General features: G+C 42.6%; 1 protein-coding gene across 8 annotated transcripts in view; it reads right to left on the reverse strand.

Moving 5' to 3' along the window:
* nrcama (neuronal cell adhesion molecule a) overlaps positions 1-25342 on the reverse strand; it is a 421555-nt gene extending 396213 nt beyond the window's left edge. For 7 of the 8 annotated variants that reach the window (XM_072267965.1, XM_072267972.1, XM_072267976.1 and 4 more), the window contains exon 1: positions 25072-25342. The gene's annotated coding sequence lies outside the window, so the exon portion shown is untranslated. The remainder of the gene's footprint in view (positions 1-25071) is intronic. The other variant, XM_072267962.1, reaches the window with a different exon arrangement.
* Positions 25343-25607: the final 265 nt, after the last annotated feature.

The following is a 25607-nucleotide window of genomic DNA, read 5'->3' on the forward strand; positions in this document are numbered from 1 at the left end:
CACTCAGAGACTTGGGCTATATTTTTTTGAGTGACTGTATGTTTTTCTTGCTATCTTATATGTGCTATGTGTACCTTGTGCTGCCTATGTTTGGCACTTCGGCACGGAGGTACACTGTTTGATTTGGCTGTATTCATGTATGATTGAATGATAATTAAAATTGAACTTGATAACTTTCGAACAAGTTTCTGTGGGATGGTTTTTGCCATTATACAGTATAAATGGAAGCTGTGCTGTTGAAAAGCCAACAATTGGTAAGTGACATTGAGAACTTTCTACTTCGTGTTCCTGGACTGAAGAACTGGAAAGGAAAGGTTTGGAAGGATATGGGCAAATGGGAATAGCACAGATGGGTATCCTGGTTGGCATGAACGAGTTGGACCTGTTTGCTTCTCTGTTAGTTGTGCATGACCAAGGTTTAGTCCACGATGAGTCCCACAGTTCAACAAAAGAGGGAAATTGGAAACAGGTAACTGCAGGCCAGCTGGATTTTACTCAGAGAATGTTAAAAGCTCTTGACATATTAGAGTAAAGGACTTAGAAATATTCAACATGGTTTTGTGATTGGATCTTCACTTTTGGCCAAGATATCAGAGATCATCAAATAAATAACTACCCTGTGGATAAAGGGGAACCAGCAAATGTACCAAAAGGTGCAAATTTAAACATTGTAACAAAAAAATTAAACCTTGTGATGTGGAAAGCAACATGCACTCAGTAGCCACTTTATTAGATACACCTGCTCAATAATGCAAATATCTAATCGGCCAATCACGTAGCAGCAACTCAATGCACATGCAGAGCTGGTCAAGAGGTTCAGTTGTTCTTCAGACCAAACATCAGAATGGGGAAGAAATGTGATCCCTCTCAGTGACTTTGACCATGGAGTGATTATTAATGGCAAAGGGGGGTGGTTTGATTATCTCAGAAACTGCTGACCTCCCGGGATGTTCATGCACAACGGCGTCTAGAGTTTACAGAAACATCTAGTGAGCAGCAGCTCTGTGGGTGAAAACACCTTGGAAATGAGAGAGGTCAGAAGTGATAGGCCAAACTAGTCCAAGTTGACAGGAAGGCAACACTATCTCATATAACCACGTGTTATAACAGTGGTTCGCAACATGCCAAACCTTGAAGTGTATGGACTACAGTAGTAGAAGATCACACCAGGTTCCTCTCCTGTCCTAATTAAGTTGGCCACTGAGTATATTTGTGCAGCTAACAGAGGTATGGCATAAATGAGTCATTCATTGCTTATGAAGGATAAACAACAGGAATCAGATCAGTGCTGGAGCCTTAACATTTCACAATATATATAGAACACCTGGATGAAGGGGTTGAAAGCATGGTTGCTAAAATTAATGACGAAACCAAGGTAAGTACGAAAATAAGCATTGATGAGAACGTATAGAGAACAGAGAAGAAAATGGAAAACCTACAGCACAATACAGGCCCTTCAGCCCACAATGTTGTGCCAAACATGTCCTTACTTTAGAAATTATCTAGGGTTACTCATAGCGCTCTATTTTTCTAAGCCCCATGCACCTATCCAAAAGACCCTATTGTATCCACCTCCACCACAGTCACCGGCAGCCCATTCCACGCACTCACCACTCTGCATAAAAAACTTACCCCTGACATCTCTTCTGTACATACTTCCAAGCACCTTAAAACTGTGCCCTCTCACATTAGCCATTTCACCCCTGGGAAAAGCCTCTGACTATACACACGATAAATGCCTCTCATCATCTTATACACCTCTATCAGGTCACCTCTCATCCTTCGTCGCTCCAAGGAAAAAAGACCGAGTTCACTCAACCTATTCTCATAAAGCATGCTCCCCAATCCAGGTAACATCCTTGTAAATCTCCTCTGCACCCTTTCTATAGTTTCCACATCCTTCCCATAGTGACGTGATCAGAACTGAGCACAGTACTCCAAGTGTGGTTTAACCAGGGTCCTAAATAGCTGTAACATTACCATTTATACTATATTTGGCCATCATATTTGACCTACCAAAATGAACCACCTCACAATTATCTGAGTTAACTCTATCTGCCACTTCTTAGCCCAGTTTTGTATCCTATTGATGTCCTCCTGTAACCTCTGACAGCCTTCCACACTATCCACAACACCAACCTTTGTGTCATCAGCAAGTTTACTAACCCGTCCCTCCATTTCCTCATTCAGGTCATTTATAAAGATCACGAAGAGAAGGGGTCCCAGAACAGATCCCTGAGGCATACCACTGATCAACAACCTCCATGCAGAATATGACCTGTCTACAACCACTCTTTTCCTTCTGTGGGCAAGCCAATTCTGGATCCACAAAGCAAGGTCCTATTGGACCCCATGCCTCCTTACTTTCTTGCATGAGGTACCTTATCAAATGCCTTGCTGAAATCCATATACACTACATCTACTGCTCTACCTTCACCAACGCGTTTAGTCACATCCTCAAAAAATTCAATCAAGCTCGTAAAGCATGACCTGCCTTTGACAAAGCCATGCAGACTATTCCTAATCATATTATGTCTCTCCAAATGTTCATAATCCTGCCTCTCAGTATCTTCTCCATCAACTTACCAACCACTGAAGCAAGAATCACTGGTCTATAATTTCCTGAGCTATCTCTACTCCCAGGGAACAACATCTGCAACCCTCTAATCTTCTGGAACCACTCCTGTCCCCATTGATGATGCAAAAAGAGGCTACAGGATAATTTAGATACATAACGTGGTAACAATTAAGTGATAGAAAATAATGTGAAATTGACCATTTTGGCAGGAAGAACTTAAAAATTGCATTTCATCTAAATATAACATAGAACATCGAAGAGCACAGTACAGAAACAAGTCTTTCAGCCCTTGATATGTGTCAATCACAATGCCAACTTAAACTGCACATCTACCCACACATGGTCTATACTGCTAAATCCTCTGCCTATTCTTGTCTGTTTAAATACCTTTTAAATGTTGCTATCATATCTGCTTCCATCTCCTTCCCAGGCCACATGTTCCAGTCACCTATCATTCTGTGTGGAAAAACTTGCTTTGCCAATCTCCTTTAATTTTTTCCTTCTCACCTTAAACTTCTTATATTTGATAAAGGAGTCTTCAGCTTGGAAGAGATATCAGCTCTGAGTCAGTTGTCCAGGTAAATTTCTGATAAGTTTCCCTTTTTTCTTACTGTGTCAGGGGTACTTAGAGTAGTTTAAATGGCTACCGTGTGTTCTTCATGCCAGATGTTGAAAACCTGGGAGATCCAGCATCTCCCCGGGAACTACGTCTGTGTGAAATGCATCCAGTTGCAGCTCCTTGAAGACTGTATTAGGGATCTGGAGCAGCAGCTGGATGACCTTCAGCTTGTATGTGAGAGTGAGGACAACATCGAGTGGAGTTACAGAGAAGTAGTCACTCCTAAGTTGTAGGAGGCGGGTAGCTGGGTGACTGTCAGGAGTGGGACGGTGAATAGGCAGTCAGCACAGAGCACCCCTCTGGCCATTCCCCTCAATAATAAGTATACCATTTTGGATACTGTTGTGGGGGATGACCTCCCAGGGGAATACCATGGAGACCAAGTGACTGAAACTGAGAATGGATCGGTGGGGAAAGAAAGAAAAGAGGAGAGTGATAGTGATAGGGGACTCAAAAGTTAGAGGAACAGACAGGAGATTCTGTGGTCGTGAATGGGACACCCAGATGGTATGTTATCTCTCAGTTGCCAGGGTCAGGGACGTCTCAGATTGTGTCCACATTTTTGAAAGGGAGGGAGAGCAGCCAGATGTTTTGGTACATATCGGTACCAATGACATAGGAAGGAAAAGCAAAGAGGTCCTGAGGAGAGTATTTAGAGAGCTAGGCAAAAAGCTGTAAAGCAGGACCTCCAGGGTAGTAACTTCAGGATTATTACCTGTGCCACGTGCCAGTGAGGGTAGAAACAGGATGATTTGGCAGGTAAATGTGTGGCTGCAAACCTGATGCAGGGGGCAGGGCTTCAGGTTCTTGGATCATTGGGATCTCTTCTAGGGGAGGTATGACCTGTACAAAGAGACGGGTTGCACCTGAACCTGATGGGGACTAATATTCTTGTGGACAGGTTTGTTGGAATTGTTGGGGAGGGTTTAAACTAACTTGGCAGAGCGATGGGAACCGGAGTGAAGGGACTTGGGATAGGACAGATGGTAAAAAAGCAAAGGCAGCGTGCAGTCAGGCTGTTAGGAAGGACAGACAGATGATAGGACAAAATTGCAGCCAGCAGAGTGAGCATCAGTGCATTAGGGACGCAGAATCAAAAAGGGTAGCAAGTACAGTATTCAAAGAATTATATCTCAATGCATGGAGTATAAGTAGTAAGGTGGATGACCTTGTTGCACTTCTACAGATTGTTGAGTATGATGTTGTGGCCATCACAAAATCATGGCTTAAGGATAGTTGTAGTTGGGAGCTGAATGTTCGAAGTTAGACATTGTATCGGGGGGATAGGAAGGTAGGTAGAGGGGCTGGCATGACTCTACTGGTAAAAAATAGCATCAAATCATTAGAAAGATGTGACATAGGATCAGGAGATGTTGAATCCTTGTGGGTTGAGATAAGAAACAGCAAAGGTAAAAGGACACGGATGGCAGTTATATGCAGACCTCCAAACAGTGGCTGGGATGTGGACTACAGATTACAACAGGAAATAGAAAAGGTTAAAAGAGCAATGTTATGATAATCATGGGAAATAGTAACATGCAGGTAGATTGGGAAAATCAGGTTGGTAAAGGATCTCAAGAATGCCTATGAGATAGCTTTTTAGAGCAGTTTGTCATTGAGCCTGCTAGGGGATCAGCTATACTGGATTGGGTGTTAAGTACTGAATCGGAGGTGATTAGGGAAATTAAGATAAATGAACCCTTAGGAAGCAATGATCACAATATAATTAACCTCAACTTATAATTTGATAGGGAGAAAGTAAAGTCTGACATAGCAGTATTTCAGTGAAGTAAAGGAAATTACAGAGTTAAGAGAGAGGAGTTGGCCAAAGTAAATTGGAAGGAGCTGCTGACAGGGGTGACAGCAGAGCAGCAATGGCTTGAGTTTCTGGGAAAATTGAGAAAGGTGTATTCCAAAATAAAGAAATACTCAAATGGCAAAATAGTACAACCGTGGCTGGCAAGTCAAAGCTAATACAAAAAACAAAAGAGAGGGCATACAACAAAGCAAAAATTAGCGGGAAGATAGGGGATTGGGAAGCTTTTAATAAACCTACAGAAAAGAAACTGAAAGAATCATTAAGAGGGAAATGAAGAAATAGGAAAGCAAGCCAGCAAACAATAGTAAGGTGGACAGAAAAAGCTTTTTCAAGTATATAAAAAATAAAAGAGATGAGAGTGGATATTGGACTACTAGAAACTGAGGCCGGAGGAATAATAACAGGCCACAGGGAGATGGTAGATGAACTAAATGAGTATTTTGCATCAGTCTTCACTGTGGAAGACACTAGCAGTGTGCCAGATGTTGAAGGGTGTGAGGGAAGAGAAGTGAGTGCAGTTACTATTACAAGGGAGAAGGTGCACAAAAAGCTGAAAGACCCAAGGGTACACAAGTCACTTGGACCAGATGAACTGCATCCTACAGCTCTGAAAGAGATAGCAGTAGAGATTGTGGAGGCATTAGTAATGATCTTTCAAAAATCACTAGACTCTGGCATGGTTCCTGAGGACTGGAAATTTGAAGACGTCACTCCACTCTTTAAGAAAGGAGGGAGGCTGCAGAAAGGAAATATAGAACAGTTAGCCTGGCCTCAGTGATTGGGAAGATGTTAAGGATGAGGTTATGGAGTACTTGGTGACATAGGACAAGATAGGACAAAGTCAGCAATGTTTCCTTAAGGGAAAATCTTGCCTGATGAACCTGTTGGAATCCTTTGAGGAGATTACAAGTCGGATAGATAAAGGGGATGCAGTGGATGTTGTATATTTGGACTTTCAGAAGCCTTTGACAAGGTGCCACACATGAGGCTGCTTACCAAGATAAAAGACCATGGTATTACAGGAAAGCTACTAGCATCGTCAGACCATTGGCCAATTGGTAGGAGGCAGCGAGTGGGAATAAAAGGATCCTTTTCTGGTTGGCTGCCAGTGACTAGTGGTGTTCAGCAGGGGTCAGTATTGGGACCGCTTCTATTTATGCTGTACATCAATGATTTTGATGATGGTAAAAAATGGGTTTGTTGCCAAGTTTGCAGATGAAACAAAGTTTGATGGAGGAAAGCTGCAGAAGGACTTAGACAGACTAGGAGAATGGGCAAGGAAGTGGCAAATGAAATAATGTTGGAAAATACATGGTCATGCACTTTGGTAGAAGAAATAAATATGCAGACTATTTTCTAAATGAGTAGAAAATCCAAAAATCTGAGATGCAAAGGGACTTGGGAGTCCTTGTGCAGAACACCCTAAAGGTTAACTTACATGTTGAGTCAGTAGCGTGGAAGGCAAATGCAATGTTAGCATTCATTTCAAGAGATTTAGAATTCAAGAGCAGGGATGCGATACTGAGGTTCTGGACTTTTACTTGCTGGAATTTAGAAGAATGACGGGGGATCTCACTGAAACCTTTCGAATGTTGAAAGGCCTAGAGAGAGTAGATGTGGAAAGGATATTTCTCATGGTGGGGCAAGTCTAAGACAAGAGGGCATAGCCTCAGGATAGAGGGGTGTCCATTTAAACAGAGATGCAGAGAAATTTCTTTAGCCAGAGGGTGGTGAATTTGTGGAATTTGTTACCACAGGCAGCTGTGGAGGCCAAGTCATTGGGTGTATTTAAGGCAAAGATTGATCGGTTCTTGATTGACCACAGCATCAAGGTTTACAGGGAGAAGGGCGGGGAGAGTGGAGCTGAGGAGGAAAAAAAACACAATCAGCCATGATTGAATGGTGGAGCAGACTCAATGGGCCAAGTGGCCTAATTCTGCTCCTGTGTCTTATGGTCTATGGAAAGCAGTTCAGATTTGTCTAACCTATCCTTCTAACAGATACTCTCTTATCCAGGCTGATTAGATATTTGCATTAACAAGCAGATGTACATTATAAAGTGGCCACAAAGTGTACATTGATACTGAATAGATCAGAAATCCACATTCGCAGAGTTCCTGAGTCAGGGATACTGAACAGTGACTGACACTCTTGATTGAACAATGAATGAACAGTGAAAAGGCTAATGATTCCCTCTGTCAAACCATGGACTGTGAGACCAACTGGACCATCCCACTGTTGGCTCACTTCTGCCACAGGTAAACTGAACTAAATCAAAATTAAAGAAACATAATGTATGAAAATCAAAGTGAGATCCCACTTTAAAAGCTGAAAATCCCAGTGTTGCAGAAGCAAATTTACTTTCCAGATACCAAGTTTTCTGTTAAATCTTTTATCTCTCCTTAATGTTAGTATTATATACACACATACAAAATGCAAACTAATGTAAGTAATGTAATGTTAAAGTACAGGGATAATTTCAAAATAATGTGCAGCAATCCTTTGACAGTCATTTATCAATGTGATTAGCTCCCAAGAGAGAAATTAGAAGCCGTTATGTCTGGTGTATCTTCTTTGGCCTGTTGAGGACTCACTAATACAAGTCAATTGCTATGAAAAACTAGGAACACAAACATTATATATCAGATGACTATCAAACACAGTGCAGTGACAGTGACTGCCCTAGAGATTAAAGCAGCAATTGATAGAATGGGAGTCAAGGGGAAGATGCTGGAGTAACACACTGAATAAAGGAGGTTGGCTCTGATTGCTGGAAGTCAATTATCCCAGATCCACAATTGGGTTGCAGCAGTTTCCTCAACTCAACTCTTCTCCAGTTGCTTCATCAACAACTTTCCTTCAATCATAAGGTCAGACAGGTACTTCACTGTTGACTGCACAGTGCTCAATTTTATCTGCTGTTTCTTGCCCAAGAAAAAATACACCACTGAGGAGGGAAACTAAGGTTCACTAGGCCAGTTCCTGAGACTGAAGGACTGTTGCATGCAAAGGGTTTGGGTTAGCTAGACCTGCATTCACTAGATTTTAGAAGAATGAGACGTAATCTTCTGCAATATTCTCTCTGGCTGGGAGGCCATGAAGCAGGGATCACATCTCAGAACATGAGATAAAGTATTTGGGACTGAGATATGACGAGAAAAATTCTGAGGGGGTGAAGCTGTGGGATTCTGTGGCACAGAAGGCAACGAAAGCCAAGCTGTTGTGTGGATTTAAGAGAATAGGGTTTCTTATCACAAAAGGAATCAAGGGGTGCAGGAGAAAATGGGAAAACTAAGCGAATAAGCAGCAGCCATGATTATATAGAATGCTAGAGCAGGTTTGATAAGCTGAGTGGCCTACTCCTATATCTCTTTCTGAGTCTTCCTAAATTAATCACAGAAAATAATTGCCAGGTCAAATTTGCTCTGCCTGCAAATCCAATGTTTTGGTTGAGGTCACAATTTACCTTTAAAGGTCTGAGTCATGGCAGTTCTCTGTAAATGCACCAATCAGCATTTCTAATAACAAATCAGAGTCAGCCAGGTCATCTGAAGTCCCAGAAAGCCTAGTCAGGCAGAGGCAGCAGATGGTATTCAATAACAATCGGTTTCATTCGGTCACCATTTCCAAGACCATTCCTATTTTCCTTGCAGCAATTTAATTAAGTGAATTGCAATTTGTAGAAATAGAAATGTGTTTCTGAATCATTTTCCATGTACTCAGGGGTGCTGTTCTGCAAAAAAACCATTTCACTGCCTGGATCATGGTACCATCTGAGCATTAAGTGTCTCGAAAAATCCCCAGCCTTTTGGTATTATTAATGCAAAAAAACTATGTGTTCTGATAATCATGTTATTTTATCCAAATTAGGAAAGAATGCACATTCTTTAACCTGAACTATTCCATAGAATGCACATTCTTTAACCTGAACTATTCCTCTTTCCATAGAGTGTTAAACCAAGCTGTTTGGCCACAGATTCTTGCCTTTCTGTACAAGTCATGGAGCTGGATTTGGGATCAGTCTTTGCTTTGAAGTGTTGATTCTATTCCTCTCTCCACAGACGCTGTCTGCCTGCTGAGTGCTTCCAGAATGTTCTGTCCTGTTGTCTGACCTGTTGAGCACTTTTAGCAATTTGGGAATCGAGACAAAGCACAGAAGGCTTTGGACAGTGTGCTGGTTAATGGGATCAGTACATGTGAGTACTTGGCTGTCAGCACGGGTACATTGGGCAGAAGGGCCTGTTTCTGTCCATCCCTATATTTCTTTCCATGTTTTATTTTGGGTTTCTAACATTTGTGCTTTTTTTTAAAAAATTTTACTTTCAAAGCAGAATTAGAATTCTATAGGTTGAACTATTTAAAATATATTCAAAGCACTGTTCCCTCTAAGCCGCGCAGGTGCACGGTCAGGAAGTAACTGAAATGCTCCTGCACACAAAGTCTTTGTTGCCGCACAGCTCAAATAAGGACAAACGAAAAAAATTTTACAAAACGTGAAATATTTTCTATGTTGTACTCTATTTCACTGTACCATCCAATTAATAAAATATAAAGTACATGATTTTTCAATTTTCATTCTAAACATTCATAGGTATGCATATTACAAATACAACATTTCACATGCCACACAGTTTTCAGGTCGAGTGAAAATTTCCTGCTCAGAGCAATGGTTGGTCCGCGCAGCTGTAAAAAAAAAAAATTAGAGGGAACATTGATTCACAGCAGCAAGCCATCTCTGACAGCTTCGAACTTTAGACTGGAGCAATAGTCAGTAGTTTAACTGGCCTCCTGGACTCATTATCCCAGAACTAGCAAGACAATGAAGGCATTCACCAGGGATCTGAAATAAAAACACAATATTCTGGAAGCACTCAGCAGTCAGACAGCATCTGAGGAGAGAGGAATAGAGTCAACACTTCAAAGCAAAGACTGATCCCAAATCCAGTTCCATGACTTGTATAGAAAGGCAAGAATCTGTGGCCAAACAGCTTGACTTAACACTCTTATCCTGAGGTAACCGAGTTTTAGATGTGGGAATACAGCGGTGATTCAGAATATCTCAAGCCCTGTGGTCCGCCAAACTATTCCCCTTTCCCCTCCCAACAGCAATCTGATACAAGTCTATCACAACAGCAGAAGGAATCAATGGAAAATCATTCTGGGTTTCTCTCTCTGTAAACATTGTAACCACAGAAACTACAAACATTGATTCATCTACCCTCCGGACAGAGGAACATATTACCACTGCTGTATCAGGTTGTGGACATTTCCCCTCCTTCTTCATTCCTGGATCCAACCATCAAGAGCTACAGCTAGTCCTCATGTAAATAGCTTCACATGAAACCATGAAAGAAATTAACCTAATTATCACTTACTCTGTGAATTTCAGTGTTACATGTGGGATGGTTTGCAGCTTCAGTCAGACTCTGCCATCCTTTTAAGGATGAACAGCGGAAAGCTATGACATGGATGGAAGAACAGTTGTGTCACCGCTGATTAACTGGACACTGACGGCTTGTACTCGTTCCTCAATCACACTTATTTAACTGTGCACAAAGAGAACAGCATGGCCCCGTCACCAATTTATTCTGTAGTCCGAACAAAGAAATGCCATTTTATGCAGAAATTAATTAGTTGTATACAAATATTCATCCAATAGAAACTTCGCGCACTTCTGATTCCCATCATTTGCATATTTAAGTATCAAACATAATATATATTTCAAGTGTTAATAACTAATGAAATTTATGTATTGAAGGCCAATAATACGAAAAGTTAAAATAACTGTCCAATAGTAAGTATTGCCCTAGAATTCTTTGTTTGCATCTTTATCTGGTCTTGGTATGTTTGGTTCCCAGGATCCAACAAGTTTGCTGTACAAGAATTAGGCTTCCAAGGGCCATGTTCATCCTGGATGACTACGCTATGTTTACACACTAACTCTGTCAGCTTATCATCTTGTCGGCTTGTTTACTGAAATTCAGCACACAGAAAAGGCTGTACAATGTCTTTGTTTTCTGTTAGCACACCAATTTAACCTTTGCTTTGCCGTAATTTCCACAGGTAAACACGGCAGGATGATTCAGTCACCCACTGGCATGTGCACTGGTTAAAGGTGAGAGCACATGGAATCTTTCCCTATCCACCTTCTACCCAACTTGCTCACTACTTCTGAGGTTATCCCTGGCCTTACCTTAGCTCATGAAAGAAACTGAAATCTTGGTGTAGCTACTTCTGATACATTGGACAAAGGTCAACTGTGATCCTGAGGTTGCACACCAAGTGAGGTATGAGTACTTGTAGAACTGTCCCAAGAAGACTGGGGTGATGGTGGGGGAGCCCTCAGCTGAGTGCAGTTAGTCCATGAGTGTAACCAGAGGCCACGGCTCAGACTCAATCTCTGCCCGGTGTATCCAATGAGTGCACGTTCCCTGCCCCATCAGTGCCTTTAATCTCATGGGTTGTGCCAAACCCTGGCACATTCCAGGACAAAGTGGCACAGAAGTGGTTCAGCCTTTGAAGGACTATCTCAGGGAGGCATGCAGCATGGAAAGACCCTCCAGCCCACCAGATGTGTGCCATCAAGCACCCATTTAAACCAGTCCCATTTTATCCCATCCCTACCTTCTACCACTCACCTGCGCAACAGGGACAATTTAAGGCTCTACCAAATTGCGTGTCTTTGGGACATGCAAGAATGTTACACAGAGAATATGCAAATTCCACACAGCCAGCCAATCCCCAGCTTAGGATTGAACCTAGGTCTGTGGAGCAGTGAGACGTCAGTATTATCAGCTGCACCACTGTGCTTTTCTATTGTGGCCCGTCAAGATGTATACCAACCCTAGAGTCCATCCATTACTTCACAATGTTCCCCAAGGGAAGATCATGAAGATGCACAAACAAGAGTGCTGGAAACACTTAGCATGTCAGGCAGTCTCTGTGGAGAGAGATACAGAGTCGATGCTTCAGGTCAATAACATTTTGTTTGAGTTGAAAAGTTAACATAGCTTCTCTCTGCACACAGACGTAAGGGACTGCTGATACTGAAATAAGAATTGAAAAAATCAAACCACTGGAGGAACTGTGGTAGCAAAGGGATATTCAATGTTCAGTGACTTGAGCCGAAACGCTGACATCCCTCTGCTCACAAATGCTGATTGGCCTGCTGAATTCCTAAGATTTTCAAAGTATTCCCAGCAAGATTTGTTTGTTTTTAATTTTGATTTCCAGCATCTTCAGTTTTTTTTTCTTGCACTTCCCTATCCTTGATTTATCCACCTCAGTGCATTTCTTTTTGAATCCTTCCACCACACCCCCATCCCCAGTCTTTCTGGGATAGTTCCACAAGCACTCATACCTCACTGATGTGCAACTTCAGGATCACAGTGGCAAACCCTGCCTGATTATTACCTTCTTTATGTCCTGGAACTGTGATACCTTACGGCTTCAACCTAGCTGAGATCAAGACAAAGTAAAAGGGAATGTTGGATCCCAGTAATTTGAAACAAAGCAGCCACAGAAGTATATTTAATCATAAAACTAATACCACTGTGACATTCAAAGCACCTACACACAACTTCTTAAAATGCTGTAAATGACTTCTTACAAATGCAAGTAATGTTATTATAATACAGCAACATCTCAAGGGCCCTGCACACACCGAACTCTCTCTGGAATCACTGATTGTTAAGTAAACACACAGAGCAACTAGTATGTAACAACCCAATGTCACGAACAGTCATGAGGTGAGTAAGCAGTCCGCTGTTGATGAACTTGTACTTGATGCACAAGGTACTGAGCATGAGGAACGTTCTCCTGTTCCCTGTGGTGGTCCCTGCTGAGAAAATAATAACTTGGAAATCTGCTATTGGCCATACTACCACCACACTCCTGAGTAACATCTTCTACTGTTTTAACAGGACAGCCCGTAAGCCCATTCTAAATTGCAAACCAGTTCACCAACACAACCGTCAAGAACAGTGCAATTACTGCACCTGTTCTATCAGGTCTGAGCAGTGACAGGATTTAGTTGGGTGGATTGGAGTGCAACCTCCCTCTGCCTTGGCTCAGAGGTAATACCATCACTTAAGACAGAAACCCCTACACTCTAGTGCAGTATCGGGACCAGCTGCATTGCTAGAAATGCCAATTTTTCAATGAAGCAACACCTTTGGAGGCCATTCTAGAAATCTACAGCACATTACAGGCCCTTTGGCCCACAATGTTCTGTCGACCATGTAACTTGCCTAGAAACTTCTTGAAACTGCCGAGAATTTCCTTACCACATAGCCCTCTATTTTTCCAAGCTCCATGTATCTATGTTAAAGTTAAAGTTAAAGTCTGTCCCCAGCCTTGTGGCCCATCAGGCCGGTGCTTATGCCGGTTTCTGTGGCGTGAAGCAACTGAGAGTACGAGACTCCCCACCCCCATCCCGGATAGGATGCCAGTCTATAGCGAGGTTAACCCCCAGCATTTGCCGGTACCCATTTTCAGCAGTGTGTGGTTAAGTGCCTTGCTCAAAGACCCAACACGCTGCCTTGGCCGAGACTCGAACCCACAACCTTCAGATCATGGGCCCAACGCCCTAACCACTTGGCCACGCACCATATGCATGTACCCATGTAAGAGGCTCTTAAAAGATCCCATTGTGTCTGCTTCCATCACCACCACTAGCAGTGCATTCCACACACCCACCACTATGTGTGTGAAAAACTTACCCCTGACATCCCCTTGGTACCCATTTCCAAGCACCTTAAAGCACATTCCTGATCTTAGGTGGATAAAAGATACATTTGGAAGAACCCTCCCAATATTTATCACCCAACTGAAAAAAGACCATAGGAACATTGAAAATAGGAAATGTACCAAATACTCCCCTGGGTGTGGCTCATCGTTGCCAGGTCCATGCTGACACACTCTTTATCTAAAGATCTGTTGATCTCCACCTTAAATACTGTATATCCAACTGTAGGTCTGAGAGCAAGCCTTCCAGATAGAAAATCCCAAAAATTGACAGCCCTCTCCTCATTGCAGGTCCTAAATGTCCGAGCCTTCCATTATAGGGGCTAGTAGCTAACACAACACTTCACAGCACCAGCAAACAGGGTTCATTTCCTGCCACTGACTGTGAGAAGTTTGAATGTTCTCCCTGTGACCTTGTGGGTTTCCTCCGGCTGCTCCAGTTTCCAAAGACGTACGAGACAGGGTTAGTAGGTGAGGTGCCGGAGGCACAGCAATATTTGCAAGCTGCCCCCAGCACATCCTTGGACTAAGCTGGTCGTTGATGAAAATAGTGCATTTTACCACATGTTTCATTGTACATTTAACAAAGCTGATTTTTAAATCTTTAAAAATATGGTGTGATTGCATCCCTAACTCTGAACCCTTCAACTTGGGCAACCAGATCCTCTGCATACACACTACCATAAACCCTCTGAATCTGGTAGAGCCCAATGAAATTACCTTCCACTTTACTAAACTTCTAAGAGTAGTAAGTCCAATTTAAACTTTGCACATTCAGCAGTTATCTCGGCGCAGAGACTTTCTCACCCATAACAGGATGCTTGAATTTGCTTTCCCCACTGCGCTAAATTGAAATAATTGGATCATCTTCAATTACTTAACCCAATCCTCCACCACTACATACATATCATCTAGCATCACTTTACGTACACACCATCAGTCTAGCATTTAAAAGCTGTACATTATGTTTTACAGGATTGCTTTTACACTTAAACTCAGTGGCCACTTTGTTAGGTACATTTGCTCATTAAAGCAAATATCTAATTAGCCAATCACATGGCAGAAATGAATGCATAAAAGTATTGCAGATGTGGTCAAGAGGTTCAGTTGTTGTTCAGACCAAACATTAGAATGGGGAAGAAATGTGATCTAAGTGACTTTGACCGTGGAGTGATTGTTGGCGCCAGATGGGGTGGTTTTGAGTGTCTCAAAAAATAATCTCCTGAGATCTTCATGCACAACAGTCTCTAGAGCTTAGGCAGAGAATGGCATGAAAACCAGGCAGCATCTAGTGAGCGGCAGTTCTGTGAGTGAAAACACCTTGTGAATGAGAGAGGTTGGAGGAGAATGGCCAGACTGATTCAAGTTAATGGAAAGGCGAGAGTAACTCGAATAACCACATGTTACAACTGTGAGCAGAAGAGCATCACTGAATGCATAACATGTCGAACCTTGAAGAGGATGGTCTACTGCAGCAGAAGACCACTAACATACTCAGTGGCCACTTTAGGTATAGGAGGTACCTAATAAAGTAGCCACAAAGTGTATATTTATTGAGTTTCTTTAGAATTGTGTTCTTTATGCATATTGTGTTTTTTTAATGCTGCATCCGATCCGGAGTAGTAATCATTTTGTTCTCCTTCACGCTCAGTGTACAGAAAATTATAATAAACAATCTTGAATTGAACTGGTCCATTATATATAGTTCATGGTGATTTTTGGTGGGAACTAGCTGCACTGATGAAGCTGCAAAATAATAGCTTATTGTTTGTCAAGTACTTTGCGGCATAGTGACCTCGTGAAAAGCATTACATAGTTGCAAGTTCTTTCTTTTCAGTTTAGGTCAAAACCATTAGCAAAAAACAGCTGGAAGGTAGAATCTGAGGAGGCAAAGGAACATGCAATATTTTGGTTGACAGCCTGCATCAGAACAGACTTTTTCTCCAGATACCAGCATCTGCAGTCTCATATCTCTGTTATTCATCTTGGGCATTCATAGTCGGCACAGACCTTGCGGGCCAGGAGGCCTGTTCCCGTGTTCTACCCGAGGTTCCAGATCTTGCTTTTGTACACGTGATTATGCAGGGAGATGCTTGAAGTTTAATTAATGCAGAATGAACTCCGATTTTGCCCAGTAGCAAACTGGTTGGAACAAAAATGAAGACCAGTCAAGGATATCTGCACTCCATCTCAATGAAGTGCAAATGGTAGGCAACAATATTGAATTTTTTGAAGAGGTTACTAGGAAAGTTGATGAGGGTAAAGCGGTGGATGTTGTCTATATGGACTTCAGTAAGGCCTCTGACAAGGTCCCACACGGAACGTTGGTTAGGAAGGTTCAATCATTAGGTATTAATATTGAAGTAGTAAAATGGATTCAGCAGTGGCTGGATGGGAGACGCCAGAGAGTGGTGGTGGAAAACTGTTTGTCAGATTGGAGGCTGGTGACTAGTGGTGTGCCTTAGGGATCTGTACTGGGTCCCATCTTACTTGTCATATACATTAATGATCTGGATGATGGGGTAGTAAATTGGATGAGTAAGTATGCAGATGATACTAAGATAGGTGGAGTTGTGGATAATGAAGTAGGTTTTCAAAGTTTGCAGAGAGATTTAGGTCAGTTAGAAGAGTGGGCTAAAAGATGGCAGATGGAGTTTAATGCTGATCACTGTGAGGTGCTACATTTTGGTAGGACTGATCAAAATAGGACATACACGGTAAATGGTAGGGCACTGAAGAATGTAGTAAAACAGAGGGATCTAGGAATAATAGTGTATAGTTCCCTGAAGGTGGAATGGAATCTTATGTGGATAGGGTGGTGAAGAAAGCTTTTGGTATGCTGGCCTTTATAAATCACAGCATTGAGTATAGGAGTTGAGATGTAATGTTGAAATTGTACAAGGCATTGGTGAGGCCAAATTTGGAGTATTGTGTACAGTTTTGGTCACCAAATTATAGGAAAGATGTCAACAAAATAGAGAGAGTACAGAGAAGATTTACTAGAATGTTACTTGAGTTTCATCACCCAAGTTACAGAGAAAGGTTGAACAAGTTGGGTCTTTATTCTATGGAATGTAGAAGGTTGAGGGGGGACTTGATAGAGGTATTTAAAATTATGAGGGGGTTAGATAAGAGTTTACATGGATAGGCGTTTTCCATTGAGAGTGGCGGAGATTCAAACAAGAGGACATGAGTTGAGAGTTAAAGGGCAAAAGTTTAGGGGTAACGTGAGGGGGAACTTCTTTACTCAGAGAGTGGTAGCTGTGTGGAACGAGCTTCCAGCAGAAGTGGTTGAGGCAGGTTCGATGTTGTCGTTTAAAGTTAAATTGGATAGGAAAGGAATGGAGGGTTATGGGCGGAGTGCAGGTCGGTGGGACCAGGTGAGAGTGAAACTAAGAGTTCGGCATGGACTAGAAGGGCCGAAATGGCCTGTTTCCGTGCTGTAATTGTTATATGGTCATATAGTTATAATATTGGTGAAGCAAAATCATTCATGAACCTCATCTGCAACTTGTGGAAGCAGCAAGGTGAAAATTCAAGTGGAACCTCAGTCATTCTTCCATGAAAGAAACCACTCAACATAAATTTGAAAGTCCAAATCACTGCAATGCTAGAAATTTGAAATGAAGACAGAAAATGCCAAACATTCAGCAAGTCAGGCAGCATCTGTGAAAAGAAAGTCAGATTTAATATTTCAGGTTTGATGAATGATCTTGGATCTGAAACGTTTACTCTGTTTCACTCTCTACAGATGCTGCTAGACCTGCTGAGTGTTTCCTGCAGAATCTTGTGTTTCTATAATGCTGATGCTGGAAATCTTGAGCAACACACACAAAATGCTGGAAGAACTCAGCAAGTCGGCAGCATTTGTGGACAGGAATGAACTGTCAATGTTTCAGGCTAAGGTCCTTCATCGGGACTGGAAAGGAGGGGGGCAGAAGTCAGAATAAGAAGATGGGGAGAAGGGAAGTGAAGGAGTACAAGATGACAAGTAGTGTGTGAAACCAGTTAAGGAAGAAGGTGGGTGGATGAGCGGGTGGGGATGAAGTAAGAAGGTGGGGGGATAAGGTGGATGAGATAAAGAACTGGAGGAAGAGGAAACTAACAGGAGAGGGCAGAGGACCATGGAAGATAGGGAAGGAAGAAGAGAACCAGAGGGAGATGATGGGCAATAGACAAGTCTGGGATCCCAGAGCTGCTGGCCTCTCATCCTGGGGCAAGAAGCTACACACACTTATCCACGTGTCTATCTCACGTCTGCTGCAGAGAGATCATTTCCGACACAAAAGTCCATTATAAAGCGTGGAGCTGACCTTAACAACAGGGACCAGGTAACTGCTTTGGACACACTGCCTTGAGTGGTGCCCTGGTTAATCACATCAGAGCCCCACCATCAGTGGTCTATCATGGGATTAGAACGAATCTCTTGGTAAACCACAGTGGAGGCTAACCTCAAATTTCATAGGTCTTAGATTACTCTTACTACAGCGGCACACTCACTCAGACTGGTTCCACACAGCAGTATCTGCACAGGACCATTCCACCCCAGTATCAAAAAACTGAGAAAGGCCAACACTGGCTATCAAGACTTGATTTGATTTTCTAAAAGTCTGTATCTTCACAAAGTGTGAACAGCTTAGTAACAAAAAAAAACAGATTGCACATTGCCATGCAGAACATACACTCAGTGGCTACTATATCAGGTAACCAGCTCATTAATGAAAATATCTAATCAGCCAATCATGTGGCAGCAACTCAATGCATAAAAGCTTACAGACATGGTCAAGTGGTTCAGTTGTTGTTCAGACCAAACATCACAATGGGGAAGAAATGTGATCCAAGTGATTTTTACCATGGAGTGATTGTTGACACCAAATGGGGTGGTTTCAGCATCTCAGAGACTTGCTGATCTCTTGGGATTTTCACACACAACAATCTCTAGAGTTTACAGAGAATGGTGAGAAAAACAAAAAAAAATCTAGTGAGCGGCAGTTCTGTGGGTGGAAATGCCTTGTTAATGAGAGAAGTCAGAGGAGAATGGCCAGAATGATACAAGCTGACAGGAGGGCAAAAGTAACTCAAATAACCATGTGTTATAACAGTGGTGTGCAATGCACAACAATGTAGCCCATCCACTGCAAGGTTCAGCAGCAGCAGAAGATCATACCAGGTTCCATTCCTACACCAAATGAAGTGGCCATCAGGACTGTTGTTTTCCAGAAAGGAAATCGCGCAAATACAAACAGCAAGCTCCTATATGTGCCGCGTAGCACTGGACTGGAAACACCATGAGGACTTGCGATCTATCCCTTGCACCAATGGAACATCTGTGCTTATTTTTATTTGGTGCACTACATAAATCCTATTAGTCTTGATCCCTCTTGCAGTCCCACTAAACTAAGACACCATCTCCCTGAAGAACAGTGCCACATGCACTTTGGAATTTATCCAAGGCCTAATTCAGGCAATAATGGATTCTTCCTCGATACCTGTTTAAATTTTAAATAATTTATACACCATTAAATGAAATTATTTCTGATTCTTTTCATTTTTCCTTCCCTCCCACTGCACTCTCAAAGCCACATTGTGAACACCGACTGACTTAACAGATCTTCTGGCTGACACTGTTCCAGCTGTGGTCTGAGGTGACACATGCCTGACATTCTAAAAGATGTGGATCCTACTTCCAAGCCTGGCAAACAGGAACGGGTCCCTGTCCTAAACTGGAACCTTTCTGATTCACCTCTGGCCGGCAGAACAGCAGAGTTTCAGGACAGTCACAGGATTCAAATGCAGATCATAATGAAAAAATTATAACCTAAGATCATAATGAAAAGATAGTTTTGATCCTGTACTCATTTGTGCCAGGCAATTAACACACATCCATTTTTAATACAATCACTATGGCTACCTGTTACATTTGGAATCTGAGGCAGCTTTATCCTACTACTAATCCCTCCGACAGAAGGATAAATCTATTCTACAAATGTAACAATCTCCCATTCCCTCATGATCTCACACCCCAATGCTTGGTGCAGTGGGATCACGCCAAGTGAACACAGACTGTCCTTCCTGATTCATAAAGGAGAAATTGTCCATCCTACCATCTAGTCAGCAATTGAATTCACACAAAAAGCTGGAGGAACTCAGGTTAGGCAGTGTAAATGGAAAGAAATAAACAGCTGATTAGCAGGACTAGAAGGGTTAAGAAGCCAGAATAAGGTGGTGGGGGAGGGGAAGGAGGTCAAGCTATAAGGTGAATGAAGCCAGGTGAGGAGGAAGGTAGGTGGGTGGGATTTGACAGGAGAGGAGAGTGGATCATGGGAGAAAGGAAAGGAGGAGGGGCACCAGAGGGAGGTGATAGGCAGGTGCGGCCCCCTCTACTCAAGAGATTCAGCGGATGCTGGAAATCCAAAGCAACACACACAAGATGCTGCAGGAACTCAGCAGGTCAGGGAGAATCCATGGAGAGGAACAAACAATGAAGAAGTTCTCATGGAGGGTCTGGGCCCAAAGCATCATTATTCCTTCCTCCTCTATTTTGTTGTTACTCTGGATTTTGTAGAATCTCTTGTGTTGATGAGTAACCGAATGCAGTTCTCAGAGGTGAAAGGTTTCTTCCTAACCATCCACAACCATAGTGCTCAGTATCAAACACCATGTTAAGTTTACACTCACTTTTAAACATGCAGCTATTCAACTCACCAGTTCTATGCTGGCTCCAAACTGAATAACCCCCATCAGCCTATATTCTTTCCACTTCCTCTGCAGCCCCCAAACACATCCTCTCCCACCTTGCCACCAACTCCCTTTATTTACAGGACAGAATCAGACTACCAGCACAATTCTAGAAGATGGGAAGCCGCAGCATTTGGGCAAATCCCAGATTGTGACAGGAAATTTATGCAAATTCCACACTGACTGCAACAGAGGTCAGGATCGGACCCAAGTCTCTAGGTTTATGAGGCAGTGGCACTAACTTTGCACCACTGTAACAACTGAATACAGGCAAACCCCAGGTTACAACAAGATTCCATTCCTGACATCTGAACTGTTCACAAGTCAAAAATGAACAAAAACATTGTAGGAGAGAATCACAGAAATAGAGGTCAGCAAACGTGGGAAGAACAGTCACCAGCCGGCCTCAGTGAGTGGGTGAGTGAGTGAGTGAATAGTCTGATCAGTGCCCGGAGCTGTACCCACCCCAGCTCACGACTGCTGTGGTTTGAGAGAAGAGAAGGCACTGGGTTAAGCCCCATTCCCGCAGCACAAGCTGCCTGCAGATCCATCCCACCAGTCTCCCAAATGTTTGTTACATGGATGGAGTGTCCGCAAGTTAGACATTAGTAACACGGAGAATCTGCATAGTAATGCATTTTAGCCTTTTTTTTCCTGCCATTACCAAGTAGAGTCAATGAAAATACCAGGAGGATTCTCACTTTCATTCTGTGTTTGGCAAGCCTTTTTACCAAGTTGTGAATACAAGTTAAAATAGTATTACAAATAAACACAAATATCAGTTTGTAACTGGCTGCCACTAGAGTGTATTGGGACAAATGGATCAAATGTCAACCCTAAATAATCCTTTAATGGATCTGAGTTCTAAAAGTAAATGCTTGATATAAATGGACTAAATTTCAGTCCATCAATAAAATCTACTGTACAATTGTTAAAATAATCTTAGGTTATCATAATCTAATTACACTTGGGGGTTTGCTATTTTTGCTAAGTAAACTTCAGGATAAAAATTCTCAAAAAAATTAATAAATCTCCAATTAATCATTGATTAGGTCTCTGAATGTGCAAGAAATTCCAACAGTAAAGTTCATTTTAATTCCAGACAATGCTAATTTAAGCACAATCACAAAATGGGAATTTGCACGCGTATGTACAGATACGATCAATTAATTGTGTTCTTATCGTATAATAAGTTCTCTTCCATTGTAATTATTCATATTGTTGCTGCTCACTTGCCTTGCATTATGCATTATTTTCTGTATGCAATTTCAAGAGGCTTGTGTTTCTTTGTGCATTTCTCTCTTATTCTGTCCTACAGAGTTTTGGGTCCCCACTACAAAAGCATACAAAAGCAAGGCAAAATGCAGCATTAACTCACTGGGGAATTACAGTTGTGAAGACAGATTCCATCAAAGCTGAGAAGTGTAAGTGGGAACTTGATTGAGGTCTTTGAGGTTATGAAGCCTTTTGCAATGTAAATTATAATAAGATTGCTTCCAAGAGTTTTTAAACAAGATGAAATAAGATAGCCACAAAATGAATTGAAGGGCGGTGAGAAAAAAAAACTTCATTACATTGAGGGCGGTTGGAACGTGAAATTCTCTATCACAGACCATTGTTGATGCATAGTCTGAATATTCTTCTAAAGAATTAGACTGCAGCTTGAAGAAGAGGAGTTGTGGGAGTAAACTGCTTGACATATGGAGAAAAGCACCAGCAATCAAGTGATGAATTAACTGGCCTTTTTTCTGTGGAATAATATTGCAGGATTTTAAAGCTGGAAACTTGCCCGTCTAAATCCTTCAACTCTTCCAAGCATCCTCGTCATGATTCATTCACGACTTGTTGCATTGTGCCTGTTTCTACCTCTTTTCCATGTACATCTTGACACCTTCCTCTTCCTCTTCCTCCTGTAACAGTCAGATGCTTCAATGCCCCAGTTGACCTCAGTTCCTCTCAGAACCCTCAGTGCCACAGATTACCTGCTCCATTGGTTTTCATTTTAATTTCACCTCTGAGGGAAATAGGTCTTCAGAAATATCCTACCTGCACAATGCAACATCAGAGTGCAGTGCCCTGACACCACAATGTGGTACCCTCAAATAAAGTAAAACACACAAAGCAAAATAAAAACTGTTTGCTGAACACTTCAGTCCCAATGAAGAATCTTAGCCAGGAATGCTGATTGTTTATTCCCTTCTCTCAGTGCTGCCTGACCTGCTGAGTTCCTTCAGTATTTTCAGTGGACTGCTGAACATGCTTTTCCTGAAACCAATTCCACTAAAGCATTCCGGATGCTTTAGAAGTCTAACTGGATCTGCACACAGACACTTAAGACATTATAACCACAACTTCAGACAGAGACTTGAAACTGTTCCTTTACCAAAAATGAATGTCAACAACTAGAAAACATAATAGATTGCTTTGACATAAATTTTGAAGCTAAACATCCAAGATCAGCTTAATTATGAGGCTGCCCCATCTACAGCCCACTGCCAGATTAGTTTTCCTAGTGTTATCTGACACTGGGTGACAACTGCCTCCCTATTATATCCTTACAGATTCCTGAAAGATTCGGACTAATAACACTGAGGACAAATGACATCTAGAACTGGGTCGTGCAACAATGCAACACATGCCCCTCCGGTTGCACTGTCAGGTCTCCTGCAATTTATTTTCTAAGTATTACTTAAGACACCAATCCACTTATGAGGTTCACTTTGTGGTTCTGAAATGCACCGGTCCAAGGGGTAATGAACCCCTCAATGTAGCCCTGGAAAAGTCAATGCTCATAGGGCTGTGGGGAGAAAATAAAAAGAGGGGCATGAGACAGACTGGAAAGCCCTTGCACAGGGTCAGCATGGGCATACTTCTGATTGTAAATGCCATCCTTCTGTGATAAGTGAATCTACAATACATTGGAAAACTGGTTGTGTTTGAAAAACATGGCACTTACATTTTCCAGCCATTTGACATCATCCATGTACACAGACATATGGAAACTCTGATCATACAAACCATGCCCTGGAGATATGGTCATTTCCAATCTTCCCTGGTGCTAAGATCCAAAGCTGTTACATTGAAGATTCTCCAACGCTTACAAAATGGTCACAATCAAAACTATAAACCCTTCCTGCAGTTACTGACAACTGAAACTAAAATAAAATTAAACCCATATTTTTCACATTGAACATTATGGACATCGAAACAAAGTCAATGTGGGTGGTTGGGGTGGAAGGTTAGGCTCAGCTTGTGCAGAGACATGGCGAGGCACCAGTTCCGATCTGGTCACCCACAGAAGTCACATTAGTCACCTCTCCCTTCCTACGCCCCTTGGCACAAGCCATCCAACAATAAATACCCCCCCCCCCGATCATTTCACCTGTTCTATCATGTTTCAATGCAAAGAAAGGCAGCTCAGCTGATAACGATGGGCTCCCGTACTCCCGGCGCGTCGGCACAGTGGAATCAGCGCGGTGACAGCAGCGATGCTCCGGCCTTTGGGCAATTCATCGACCACTGCTTCTCCCGTGTCCATTTCTATATGGGACCTTGAACAGTATTTGCGGCGATTGATCCAGTAAATCCGTTACCCTGATCACCACCAGGAGGAAGATTTCACAAACTTTCTCATGCAGATAGACTGTGGGTTCGTGTTTGCGTGTTTTCAATTAACCTGATCGATTCACTTCGACTGGGTGAAGAGACAGATTAACGGGAAAACTCTCCTTCGGTCTGGGAAAGGTGGGGGCAGTTGTAAATTGAAACTGGCGCTGAAATGTGCAACTATTGGGGATAACAGTTCTAGTAGTTGGAAGGGCGAAGGGATTGTTATTTCCTCCTTACGACAGCGATGCTTTTCGAGTAGGAAAGAGGAAGACGCACCAGCAAATATGTGGTTGTCGGGGGTTCGGTGACTCTTCTATGCCCCTATCCCTGCCCCATCTCTCTCTCTCCTCGAATCTAGTTGCCGCTTGCCGCTGCGTTTTCATCGCACCTTCGCCCAACCCCGCTTCGTGCACAGAATGCGTGTGTATCTGGGTGTACACACCCCAACGAAAATAATCAGCGTCTCCTGCGGGAACACTTCTGCATACAAATCAAAAGACTAGAAGGGCGAAGGTAATAACAACTGAATAACATTCCTTTAATCTATTTAATGCCGTGCCTCTTTTCAATATATAAAAAGAACGAGCGCGCGCACTCAAGCGATTAAGCTGAGCGTAATGATTGAAGACTGCGACGCGATAGATACAATTTTTTTCCTTTTAAGCACTCCACATTTTTTGCACAGGAGAGCTCCTTGGTACTGTCCACGCAGGAAAATATCGCGTTTGCGCCGATCTACAGGGCGCAATCCCCCTGTTAAAATATACATCTCCACTGAGATTTCCATTACAAAGTGTCGCCGTGAGCGGTTGCCATGGGATTTATACGAAAATATCCAGCCAGTGCAGAGTTGTCTGCGGAATTTGCTTTCTCCATCTCCAAATATCTATGGCAAGAATATTAAAGCAAGCAAAGAGCACAAACACGAATCACCATCCATTAGCAAGATAGATACACACTCACCAGGGTCGATGGACCAGCTGTTTTCTTGCTAAGGAATATGCAGGTCAATTCTGCACCGCAATTTCTAGGTAGAGAAGAGAGAGAGAGACGCGGTTGGGAATGCTCTAAAAAGAAGCTTCGGCGCAAACGCGGGGAGTGAGAGCGGAACCGGCTGCCTTTTTTTTTGCCTGCAGCCCGGTTGCCACTGCGGTTATAGCTGGCGCAGCGCTCCCTCACCGCAGCGACTCCAGCGGCCGGGCTGCTCCACCGAGCAGTCTGCCTTCCACTCTCGCCCGCGAGAGTCCCACTGCCATTCCAAGGGGGCGGGATTAAACCGACCTGGCAATGAAATGTGAAGTTAGACCTGCAGGGACCAGTGGGGTGGACAGCTCCCTGTTCTCCGCGCCAGAGGACTGTCCGCCAATCCGAAATACACATCACACTCTTCCAAGTTTTTTTTAAATCCGGTTCTTTTTCAAACATCGAATTTGTTCCCACTATTCCAGCAGCCATTTTTGGATCACACTCTTTTTTTTAAAGGAAACCCGTACCTTACC

Source organism: Mobula birostris, chromosome 9, assembly GCF_030028105.1.
Source record: "Mobula birostris isolate sMobBir1 chromosome 9, sMobBir1.hap1, whole genome shotgun sequence".
NCBI lineage: Eukaryota > Metazoa > Chordata > Chondrichthyes > Myliobatiformes > Myliobatidae > Mobula > Mobula birostris.